Source organism: Morus notabilis, unplaced genomic scaffold, assembly GCF_000414095.1.
Source record: "Morus notabilis unplaced genomic scaffold, ASM41409v2 Scaffold457, whole genome shotgun sequence".
Lineage (NCBI taxonomy): Eukaryota > Viridiplantae > Streptophyta > Magnoliopsida > Rosales > Moraceae > Morus > Morus notabilis.
In genome coordinates, this window is record NW_010357333.1 from 139,236 (window position 1) to 152,259 (window position 13,024).

At 38.4% G+C, this 13,024-nt stretch overlaps 1 long non-coding RNA gene across 1 annotated transcript; it reads left to right on the top strand.

Moving 5' to 3' along the window:
• Nucleotides 1-6,065: 6,065 nt before the first annotated feature.
• LOC21397944 lies at nt 6,066-7,000 on the top strand. The gene is made up of 3 exons (XR_002902681.1): nt 6,066-6,355; nt 6,622-6,717; nt 6,827-7,000. It is a non-coding gene; the product is annotated as an uncharacterized LOC21397944 (long non-coding RNA).
• The last annotated feature ends 6,024 nt before the right edge of the window (nt 7,001-13,024 follow it).

The following is a 13,024-nucleotide window of genomic DNA, read 5'->3' on the forward strand; positions in this document are numbered from 1 at the left end:
GTGAAAAGAACTCGTCCCTAAGTTCGTAACTGTTAGTGTGTCCTCTGGAGTATTCGCATCGGCCTCTTCCTCAAGTTGGCGAGAGCTAGTGTCGTCCAGAATTGCCATTGGAGCATCATCAGGAGAATGGTAGTTCGACAAGTCAGCAATATTAAAAGTGTTGGAAATCTGGAGATGATAGGGAAGATCAATGACATAGGCATTGTCATTGATCTTATGAAGGATCGGGAATGGACCAATCTTCTTTGCCTGTAGTTTATGATACGTTCTAGTCGGGAAGCGGGCTTTGCGGAGATGAACCATGAAAAGATCGCCCTCTGTGAAGCTCTTTGGGCGTCTATGGCCGTTAGCTTGGGCCTTGTATTTTGTGTTGGCAGATTCGATCTTGTGCTTGACATCCTGATGCAGGTGTACAATCTGGTCAGCTAACTCCACAGCAGTGCGGTTCTTTGGATGAGGGAGGGCCACCAGATCGACTGATTGGTTAGGAGCCTTTGTGTACACAATAGAGAAGGGGGAATAACCTGTCGAGCGGTTTGGGCTATTGTAGGCGAATTCGACTTGAGGTAATGCGAGGTCCCAATTCTTAGGATGATCCGCCGCAACACAACGTAACATATTTCCAAGGGAGCGGTTCTCGACTTCTGTTTAGCCATTCATTTGTGGGTGGTAGGCGCTACTGAATTTTAGAGTGGTGTTTAGGCGCTGCCATAAGACTTTCCAGAAATGGCTAACAAACTTGATGTCGCGGTCCGAGGTGATAGAGCTTGGAATACCATGCAGGCGGACAACTTCACGAAAGAAAAGGTTGGCGACATAACTCGCATCCGCTGGCTTCTTGCACGGTAAGAAGTGCGCCATTTTGGAGAAACGGTCGACGACGACGAAAACAGAGTCGATGCGTCGAGGAGTCCGAGGTAAACCCAAAACGAAGTCCATTGAGAGACCCTCCCATATATTTATCAGAATAGGCAGCGGAGTATACAGACCAATGTTTTGGACTGTTCCTTTAGCTTGCTGGCAGATGCCACATCGCTACACATAGTTCTCCACTTGTCGTTGCATTTGAGGCTAGTAAAAACGGTCGGATACAATCGCCAAAGTTTTGTCTCGTCCCAGATGAGCCGCAAGGCCATTAGCATGTAGTTCACGGATAATATGCTCACGGAGAGACGACCGAGGCACACAAAGAAGGTTGCCCTTAAAAAGGTAACCTTGATGAATGTGGAAATTAGCCACAGGAGTGTCAGATGTACACTTGTGCCAAATCTCAGCAAAGTCTTCATCATCAACGTATTGGGCAGGAAATACATCGAACCCAATGATTTCGGTGCGCAGGACGGTCAACAAATGAGCATGGTGACTAAGGGCATCGGCAACGGTGTTCTGAAACTCAGCCTTGTGGCGGAATACAAAAGTAAACTTCTGTAAATACAACACCCACCGCGCATGCATACGACTCAAGTTCTTCTGGGAATTGATAAACTGTAATGCATGATGGTTGTAGTGCAAAAAAAATTCGTTGAAAATGAGGAAATGTTCCCAATGTTGAAGCGCTCGAATAATAGCAAAAAGTTCCTGCTCATAAGTAGTCCATTTTTGCCGTGCCTCGTTCATTCAATTTTTCACTGAAAAACTCCAAGGGTCGCCCCTCTTGGAGTAGAACCGCGCCAATACCCGACATGCTAGCATCTGTCTCAACCATAAAAACCTTGTCAAAGTTGGGGAGCGCGAGTATAAGGGCTGTCGTCAAGAGGTGCTTGAGAGTGTCAAAGCTTTGGTCTTGCTATGTGGTCCACAGAAACTTACCCTTCTTAAGATAATTAGTAAGAGGGGTAGCAACGGAGCTAAAATTCCGAATAAAACGGTGATAGAATGTTGCAAGCCCATGAAAGCTGCGAAGTTCATGGACGTTCCATGGTGTGGGCCAGTCCTTGATGGCTTATATCTTCGCGGTGTCCACATGAATCCCGTCAGTGCCGATTACGAACCCAAGGAACAAAAGTTGGCTAGTGAGAAATTGGCACTTCTTTAAGTTGAGGTATAATTTGTGAGCTCGCAGGGCAGTAAGGATTTCTTGAAGGTGGTCCAAGTGCTCCGGCTTAGTCCTGCTAAAAACAAGAATGTCATCAAAGTAACAACGGCAAATTTTACAATGAAAGGTTTAAGAACCTCATTCATTAGCCTCATGAAAGTACTAGGGGCGTTGCTGAGACCAAATGGCATAACAAGCCATTCATATAGGCCCTCACGCGTCTTAAACTCCGTCTTCCATTCGTCGCCAGGCTTGATGCGAATTTGATGGTAACCCGATTTGAGATCTAGTTTGGAGAATACCGTGGACCCGTCGAGCTTGTCGATCATGTCCTCGAGACGAGGGATAGGAAATTGGTACTTGACGGTGATCTTGTTAATAGCTATGCTATCGACGCACATTCTCCAGGTACCATCTTTTTTTTGGGACAAGCAAGGCTGGTACAACGCAGGGACTGATACTTGTACGAATGAGCTGCTTCTGCAAAAGGTCATCCACAATGCCTTGGAGGATTTCATGCTCACGGGGGTTCAACCTATAATGGGGTAGGTTGGGAAGACTAGCCCCAGGTTGTAAATCAATTTGATGCTGGATGTCCTGCATCGGGGGAAGCTCCGGAGGGAGATCCGAAGGCATAACATCAGCAAAGTTCGTCAGCATATGCTGGATTTCAGCAGGTAGCTCAGAAAGAACATCAACACTTTCTTTCAAGATGAGGGCCAAAAAGAACCGACTGTCTTTAGCCACTTGTTGGAATTAGGCCGCATTCACAATAAGTAGAACGCCCTTAGTCAAATTAGGAGTGGGTGGTGGTGAGTAAGTTAGAACCAATGGTAGTAAGGCTATTTTACGACCCTTCCAAGGGAAGACATAGGTGTTTTCACGTCCTTTATGTTGCGTAGCCCGGTCAAACTGCCATGGGCGGCCAAGAATAATATGGCATGCGTCCATGTCTAACACATCACACAATACATCCTGATAGCTATTCCTAATTGAAAATGGCACATGACATACCTCAGTTATTTTGGATTCGATTCCCCGTTTGACCTAACTCACATTGTAAGGTTGAGGATGGCGCTCGGTAGTGAGGCCGAGAGCCTTCACCAGAGCCTTTGAGACAATATTCTCTGTGCTACCACTATCTATTATTATTCCTTCACGATACCTCCTAAGGAAAATCCCGAATCGGATCTCAAATTGACGGGTTAGTATGAGCTTATCCATGTAGTTATGCACTCTTCGAATAGGAATCTATTTTCTGAAAGATCCTAGCTTTTGTGCTTTGGTTCACTGTCATCACCTTAAAGGAGCTCCACCTCGCCATAGTCATCGTCAAAGGTTTCATCCTCACACTCATCATCAGTTGGTTGTACTTGTTGGCCCTCGATAAGACCAACTGGGCGTCACGCCAGGCAATTGGTGGATCGATGACCAACCTCATGACAACGAAAACAGCGGTCCGGGTGGGGTTTTGCATACGGGTTGGTGGTTCGGGGGTTACCTGGTGCGGGCTGATTAGTAGGTGGTGGTGCCTTTGCCATCCTTTGGGCCGGTCTCAACTCTCCTATGGACGTTCCAGGTGTATTAAGCTTCAACTTATCCTGGTTAGGTCCTGTAAAAGAGCGTTTACCGTACTGGTGTCTTCCTGATGTTTTGGTTTGTTGGAGCTCCACCCGATAGGCTAGATTCACAGTGTCCATCAAGGACCAAATGGATGTGAGAGCCAAATGGTCCTGTATGGCTTCCTTCAACCTGCCGATATAGCGAGTTACTTGTTACAGCTCATTTTCAGCTAGATCGACTCGGGCACTTAGTCGGTAGAACTCCTCTGTATAGTCGGCGACACTTCGAGCCCGTTGTCGGCACTGCTGAAATTGTTGATACAACATTTGCTCGGAGTCAGCAGGTAGAAAGCGAGCCTTGAGGAGTCTTCTCATTTTCGGCCAAGATCAGATCGGTCGTTTTCCTTCCCTCCTCCGCTTATACTGCAACTGTTCCCACCAAGCGGAAGCTCCTCCTTTGAACTTGTAAGCAACAACCTTAACTCGTTGTTCCTCGGCAATTTCTGAATAGTCAAAAAAATTTTCCACCGTGCGGATCCAATCTAGAAAGTCTTTAATGTGCAGGTGCCCATCGAAATGGGGCAAGTCGATCTTGATCTTAAAATCCCTGGTATCACGTCGAGGTGGGTGGCAGGCTCCTCGACCGAGTCGTCTCTCACCCAAAAGTAGATCCTACACGTCTTCGTCGGTCTCAGAATCCGGGGTAGGAGCTCGACGTGGCTGCACAGGTAATGCGGTCATGTCCGAATCGTCTGAGGAGCTCCTTCGTTCTCGTACAGGTTCAAGTCTCCGTGGGTGGACTGGCTCAACTGCGAGCTATTCGCGAGCTACATCTTGCTCCCTGTCCGGCTGAGCAGGCGGGTTCACCACAGGGCCAGCAACGATTTGGGCCAAGGTTTGGCGCATCTCCTGAGCAAAATCGATGAACCTTTGGTCCAGACCGTTGACAGCCACCCAAAGGGCCTTCACGTCGGGGTCTTCGCCACCGCCGCGGCGACCGCTGCTTTCCACGCCTGACATCGTCACTGGGGCAAACCCTCTAGCTTTGATACCACTTGTGGCGCAACAATCTATTTGGATCGAAGGGAGCCCATACAACTAGAACGTTGTAGGAGCTGAGAAAAACAAAGAAACAATACATATATTTTCTGATGCAAATGGAGGCTGATCCCGTCAGCTATTCCAGCAACATATATATATATATATATACCTCCCCAAAACGCAGGGTTCAGTCAAGCAATATAAATAAAATGACATGCCATAAATTAATAAAAGTGCTTGGGCCCAGCCACCTAGTGGTGATAACCAGGTCTCATTCAACGGTAATAAAAGAAACAATACGACAATAAAATTATAGTGGACCAAACGACAAATGGCAAGTGACCCTCAGAGCTACATCATTATGTTTTCAAACTTCTTTGGATGTTTGGTAATTGGTATGTTTTGAAACATATATACTTGATAATCTAGTAGTATCATATATATGTGTGTGTTTGATATTTGGATATTTTAATGCGTGTTGGCTATTATGCATGATTTTATATGAAGTAGTTAATTAATATAGTTTTGAATACAATATAAAATTCCACTATTTTCGCTAGTTGGGTCATAAACGAGTCATAAACGTGTTTTTTTCGTGTTGGCCCGTCACGGCACGTTTAGTAATCGTGTTCGCGTGTCGTGTCGTGTTAACCGTATTATTAGCGTTTCGTGTTCGTGTTTGGGTTTCTGACACGTTTATTAATCGTGTCGTGTTCGTGTTCACTATAATCGTGTCGGCCCGAACACGACACACAAACACAAATTATCAGCCCTAGTTCCATAGTACGTACACTGCTACAAAAAAGGATAATAAAAGACAGTAAGGCTTCAAGAAAAAAGTCAGTTTTTAAAAAAAACTATTGTTAAATATACTAAAAAAAACCACCAAAGGCATGGTCCCATTCACTTTACCGATTCGAGTTTAGAATTCGAGTTTTACTACAGTAAAAAGCTCTCAGAAACAGTCACATTTAACTTTTTTGCACAGTAAAAAGCTCTCACATAAAATCACATCTCAACTCGAATTTTAAACTCGAATCAACGAAACGAACAAGGCCATAATATTTCGTATTTTAATATATTAGTAGTCGGTTGCTAAGAAACCCTTGTTATTTAACAATTTGTGAGCATGGTTAAGCACGCATCTTACTTTATATTTTTAAAGTCGGTTTCTAGGCGCGACTTTAAAAGGAATGAAACAAAGTCGGATAAGATGCGGCCCTCTTTAAAAATTCACGATTTTGTTCTTAATAAATGAGAAGAAAGGCGCGATATGTCAAAGTTTTCAGTCAAAAAAACCAAAGGCAATGGGGTTCAAATATCTTTTCAAATTTCAAGCCGAAAGAATTATCTCATCAAATTGCTATTTCCCATATTTTCAAACTGCATCTATAATTTAAAATAGAATAAAAGTCCCTTAGAATTTTAGAAGATGTTTAGTTGGATGATTTAAACTATGTGATTCGAATTATTTTTAATTTACGTATATTTTTTTAAGAGAAAATACTGTAACAAACCACGAATCATTCGAATCAAGAACGAATCTCTCTACCAAACGTCATCTTTTCCCACCGCTCGTCGAGATTCTATAATGAAATCTGCAATCCCACAACTTCTCTAACCTCGCCGAGATTCTAATCCCTTTCTTCCGAGGTCTCTAGAACCGCCTCATCGGAAACCTAGTCGGTTCCTATCAATGCTTCGAGAAATCGGCCAGGTATAAACCAAAGGTTTTAATTTTTCTATATATATATATATGTATGTATATTGTGTTTCCTTTAGTTTAGTGATTGGGAAATTGTATTGCTTTTGTACAGAAATTTTGGAATTAGGATTCGGCATGAGATTTGGAGGCCTTGTATGTTGTAGCTTACGAAATTAGGATTCTCGCCGAGAATTTAAGCTTCAAAAAAATTATTTATTTGTTTATTTGAAGGATTTGGAAAATGATTGAGCAGTGCTGTTTTGTTTTTGGTTGTTAAGGCTGATAGGGAATTGGCTTCAAATGGCAAAACTCCTGAGAAATTGAAGGCTGCTGGTTCTTTTCCCATCGAAGTCTAAAGTCTTAGGGTTCTTGCTGTATGTTTCTTTCATTGGGCTTTGTTTCTATGTATATGCTTCATTTTCTCTATTCCGATTTTTTTATTTGTTTGGAAGAAACCCTAATGCCACCATCGCTCCTAACCAGAGTGTTGCCCGTGCCCAGGTACGACCTTTGTTTAGAAAGCTAAAGCTTTAGTTTTCAGTCCATGAACTAACACAAAGATGGAGTTTTGTTTCACTGTTTAAATCAAGCATTACTGCACACTGTTCAAATGAGAAGAGAGAAAAAGAAGCAGGTAGCTTTTTAGTTTCATGCATTCCAAGGACAATTTTTTATGCCTTATATTACAGATAGAGCTTTATGCTTTTGCCAAGACCTTTTTTTTTTTTTTCCTTTCAACTTATATATGTTTTAGCTCTCAATTTTGTCAATGCTATGAAAGTTGAATTTCTCTAACCCCTTTTTGGTAACTAAGTATTTGCAGTCTGCTTTTCATGCTTTCGATGGATAAAAATTTTGATGTTTATAATGTATTGCAGATAGGAGCTCTTGATCTATTTGAGGTGGAATGCAATTGCAGAATCATTTTATTATTCAGTCTTCGCAACTACTTTTCTCCACTTGAATGAAAATGATATTTTCATTTTTCAAGCACTCTATCATCCTGAATTAAGAGAGAGTTTTGATTAATGTCAAAACCATTAATTTTGTTATAAGGCTCTTTCTCTCTGTTTCTGTTTCTACAAGTTGATCAGCAGCGTGAACAGCCATTGGTGGCCATTGAATTCCATGACAATGTTGCAAGTTCAAACAAAATTTCATTTCCTATATAAGGAAAAAAAGAGATAGTCAATAGTGATTGCTTGAGTTTATTTATCCTCTTGCTGTTTCTGTCAATTAAGTTTCAGGGTAGTGTACTTTCAACCAGAAGCAATTTAAGATCACCCTTCAATGGGATGGGGTCTGGACCCGCATAACAGCACAAGATAAACATGAGACATGGTAGGCGGTTAATAATATTGTAGGGGTCATGGAATGAAGAACTTGTTGAAGTCTGCATATGAACTTGACAATGTATTGGATAACTGTCATGCCGAAGCAATGCGAACAGCCTGAAACATTTGACTGCAGAACTTGCTAGAAGTAGTCAGTATTTAGATGTGATAGCTGTTCAAAGTGGCTGTTGCTATTGTTGTATTTACTCTTTGCTTTTGGTTAGGTGCCAGGATGGTTTATTTATTTATTTTTAATCTATTCCATCTTTTGCCTAAAACTTATGACTGCTTAATTCGCAGTTCGTATACTGATAACTCTATTTTTGCTAGAAGTAGTCAATATTTAGATGTGATAACTCTATTTTTGTGCATTTAAAGTGCCTATTTTTTGAGATTTTTAGCTTATTTTATATTATTTTACTTTATTTTAAATTTTAATGAATACTTTTCATTTTAGATTTATTTTATTTTAGTCTATTTAATTTAGTTTTAGTAATTTTTATTTTAGTTTCCCTTTCAAAATAATTAGTTTCCTCATCTATATAATGAATTTGGTGACTGGTGGGCTTAATTGCAAAATTTTGAGCTGAAATGGGGTCAAAATGTAAAGAAACAAATCAGAAATCGAAAATAGAATTTGGACCAAACAAAGCCCAATCTGCAGAGTAATAAAATATGCCAAAGTCGCTTTTGTAGCCGTCCGATCCGCACCACCAACGGACCCGATCGCGTGTGCGCAGCACCTCCCAGAAATGCCAGTTCAAGCAGACGAAGAAGCAGGGAACAGCCAATCAGCACGCGCCACGTAGCGTCATTGTAATCTCCAGCTCCCCATGCTCGCGTGCAGGCGCCCTCACTGAGATTCTTGTGCACCCTTTCTTCATTGTGTTGCACGCGGCCACGTCGCCATGTTTCTCCTATTCCCAACTGGAATTCGCCATGTGGTGCATTCACTCAGAGCCCGCTTTGTCTTATTTCTTTCTCCCATTTGGCGTGAATTAAAGGGGCATTTTTGGGCTTTTTGTGCCCATTCTTCATCAGCTCATGACTTGAGCTCCATGAACCAGCGAGGGAGACCAGAAGGGAGCTTCCAAAGAAAACAGGGAAATGAGGAAGAAAAATAGAAAAAAAAAGTAAAATAAATATTTTTAGATTTAGGATTTATTTCTAGTTTTAGATTTAGGTCTTATTTTCAATAAATCATCATGGGCGAAAGCATTTGGAGATCAAAGAAATAGAAGAGGAGAGGAAGAAGGAGAATTTGGAGATTGTAACAACTCTAAAATGGGTTTTTCTTTCTTATTTTTATCTTTTTATTATTGTGATTTGTGAATGATGGAACCCATGATTTTAGTTTGTTTAATATTAGTTATGTAGTTATATTTAGAGCTTGATTTTGTCGAGTGTTAATTTATTTTAAGTAATTTTTTTTGATTTATTTGTGTTGTCTCATTTTTAATGTCATAATTGAGAAAATTTTAGACTTTAAATAATACAATTTATGTATTTAAGTTAAGAATTTTCTTAGAAAATATTATGCTATATTTTGTGACTGAAAGATTTATGAAATTAACATATGTATTCTTAAATTCTATAGTAGATTTCATGTTAAGTTCATGTTTTACGATCAAGTAATTCGATCGATAAATTTTTTCCGTACTTTAAGGCGGAAGAATTTTCAAAACATATATAGTTTGAGAATCTTAATTTCAAGAATTTTCAAGTACAGCACGATGTTAGTTGTGTATAAAAAACGCTATAACATTTTAAAAGAAGAAAAAAAATTTTAATTGTCGAACAGCTAGGTTGAAGTTACAAGAACAAAACTTATAGTAGAAGGGTACAATGTGAGCTCGAGAGTTGCCACCGTCAGAAACAATGTCATTCCCGGGATATAATGCAGAAAATTAAGTTTAGAATTTGTTTAGTCTAGAATAAATTTCAAGACTTGAAACAGTTCAAAATATTGCGCGAGTAAGAATTTAATGTGATATTGAAGTAGTTGGGGATTAATATTAAACTGTAAATAAACAGTAGAAAATAAACCGTCAGAAACTAAAATTTTCTGTCGGCTAAGTTACTTCTTTAGAGACAGTGTAATTTTTATCTATTTTAAAGGGAACTTAAGAGATGAGACAATGATACAATAGTAGGTTAAGATTTAATTGGATTAGATGTGATTTGATGGGGTAGGTAAAGAGTAATCATGATATTCTTTTCCTCTCATTTCCTTCACTTGGCCGGCCATGTTTAAGAGAATTGAACCCATATTTAGTTAATTGAGTTAAGTAAAACAAGTGTTAAATATAATTGCCCAATTGTTTATAAATAGAACCAATGTAATCTAAGCCTCACTTTTTACTTTATCTTACCTCTTTCTCCATATCCAAAACCAGTTCTACAAAGCTTCAACTTTCAAGTTTTTTAAACTTTTCCCTCACCAAAACCGAGCATTCCCTTACCTCACATATACTCAAAAGTTTCCATACATCTCACCACAAATCCTAGTTTAAGTTGAAGGAGAATAGGAGGATTTCAAAGGTTTTTAAGAGAGAGTTCTTCAAGGGTAATTTCTTAAACTCTCCTCCATTATTTTTCTAGCTAACCTTAAGCTTGAAATTATGGATGTAATTTGTGGTTCCTTTGAGGCTATGGTTGTAATAAGGGTAGTTTTATGTTGGTTTTGTGCGTTTTGAGGTTAATTTGATTAGTATTATGTGGTATGAGTATGCTTGATTTAAGTTTACTTATTTTAGGTTAGATGTAAAATTTACCGGTTACTTTGAACGTGAAAATGAGGATCCTAAAGTAAGATTTTTCAGTTATTCTAAGTTTGAACTTATATTTCTCGATGTTTTGAACGTTTTTCTAGTGATTGTGAATAAACTCAGTTTTAACTCTAAATGCAAGTTTTAAGCCATTTTCAAAAATGCCGTAATGATGTCCAAAACATCTTCAAAAACAAAAAAAAAAAAAAAAAAAAAAAAAAAAAAAAACCCCCCAGCCACTATGGCAGCCAAATGAGGCCTTTAGAGGCCGAATCTCAGCTTTATCAAAAATGATGATTTTAGATCCCGACGAGACGAAGAATTCTCGTAAAGAACAGATTTTCAAAATCTGACTCTAAGATATAGTAAAATGTAGATTTCTGAAACTGTATAGTTTTAATCGGACAAAACTGAAATAGTTTTGGTTTTTAACAAAAGTTTATTAAATAACCCAAGATGTGATTTCAGTAAAATACTATGGTTTTAGGCATCACTTTAACGAAGAATAGTCATGAAGAAAGATTTCAAAAAAAAAAAAAAAAGGGGGGGGGGAAAAAAGGGGTTTCTACAATATAGTTTCACGGTGGTTTACAAACTAACCGTAAAATGACTTGTGGAATAGTTTCAAAAGTCGGTATTCAAAAAGAGATTTTATAATGGGATTTTAGTACTTGTAACTAGATAAATGAGTAATTAAAAATCGAATGATAGTTTCTTTTAAAAACTTAATAGTTTTCGAGCAAAACATCCCGACGGACACTTACAAGCCCAATATGTTAGGCCCTTAGAATTTTAAAGATAGATGCGGGTCCAATGCCCGTATTAGTTCAACAACCCCGCTTAAGTCTAAATTTCAACGGTCTAAGAGTTAGAACGCCGTTACTAAGTCTCTAGGCCAAATTGGGCCTTAGTGATATAACAAGTCCAATAAGGTAAATTATGGAGAATAAGTTACTAGCTTGGATAATTGATTTCAATCTAGACATATGTATGTTAAGGGCAATTAAGAAAAATAAGATTTTGAGGATTTAATAAATTGATCATTAAAGTAAATTATCCTTCAATAAAGGAAAGGAATACATGCCTTAAGTAAAGGATTTGATTTCCTTCATAAGTTGCTAAAATAGAATAGCAAACGATAATTAATCTCACACTCTCAAAGGGGTGTTCATTTTCAGAAGTAAGCAAGTAAGAGAATAAGCTGTTTGGCGAAAAGTGGATTCTAGCTCTGTAAATCAGGTAAGTAGGAATCTCACCTACAGTATGAATAGATTTTAAATAAAAGTCACACATGTTATATATACATGTTTATGCTTTATGTATAGTATGTGATGCCATGCCATACTACATACACCTTAATAAGTTAAGAGGAACTTATAAAAATAATCTCAGTTGAGTGTCGTCCCAGCCTCTGAGAGAGAGGTAACTCAGGCTCCGCAAGGGAGAAGAAAAAAAAATAAAGTCCTCTGAGAGGGAGGCATGCAGTTCAGTTATAATCACGGTGTCATTGCGCGCAAGTGGTACGAGCACTCGGACCCATAAGTAAGATGAGATCATATAATAAACATTTAATAAGACATGATCATAATTAAGCATAATTGGCTCATGCATATTTATTCATGTGAGCTTACAGTTATTTTAGGAGAGATTGTTCCTACTTGCTGAGTGAAAGCTCATCATAGAATATTTATATTGTAGGTAAGCAACCTGCACCTAATACTTGATGGACTGATGGTGAATGGACGAACGATGTGGAGATCAGAGAATGGATACCGCTCGCAATTATTTCTGCAATCAGTTTTACGTTATAAATAGTTTTGCTAATTATAATTCTGAAACTATATGTTAAATGGTTTTGTGGATTATGACTGTAAGTAAGCAAATCTTAAGGATTAAGTATATACATATAGATATATCTATATGCTTTAAAAAAGGGATATGTTAAGGTATGAATATTTTAATCAAGAAAGCAATTCGAAACTTATGTCTACTATAAGGCTTTAAAAAAAAATGTTCTACAAATTTTAAGAAATTTCAGCAAGTACAAGTTAATTTTAGTTACAGTGACGGCCACGTAGGAGGGTCGTCACACTTAATGCTTCTAATTTGTTGGGAAATAGATTTGATGTATGAGTTAGGCACTCGGGAGAGGTAATTTATATGTCCGATTTGGATAACACAACTTAGGTTTTTAGAGTTTGGGAGGCTGAAATTACCTTTGTAGTCATTAGGAGAATTAGAGCTTAAGAAATGTTCATTCACTCGGTTTTTAATAGGAATATTGGAATCGGATATTGAGCATATTATCTGATTAGGCACTCAAGAGAAGTAATTGGATTAATAAAGGGTTCTTGACATACAAATTGGGAGATTCACTTACTAGTAAATCAGCGCGGAATAATTATGGTGAAATTAATGTTTTAGTATTTTTATTACTTGTTTTGTCACTTTCTTTTACTTACTTAGTTATTTTTATTACTTCTTTTTATTCATTACTTATTCTGGTAGTTCAAATAATCTTATTTTATCACCTTATTTTACTTGCTTAGTTATTTTTTATTACTTCCTTTTATTCATTA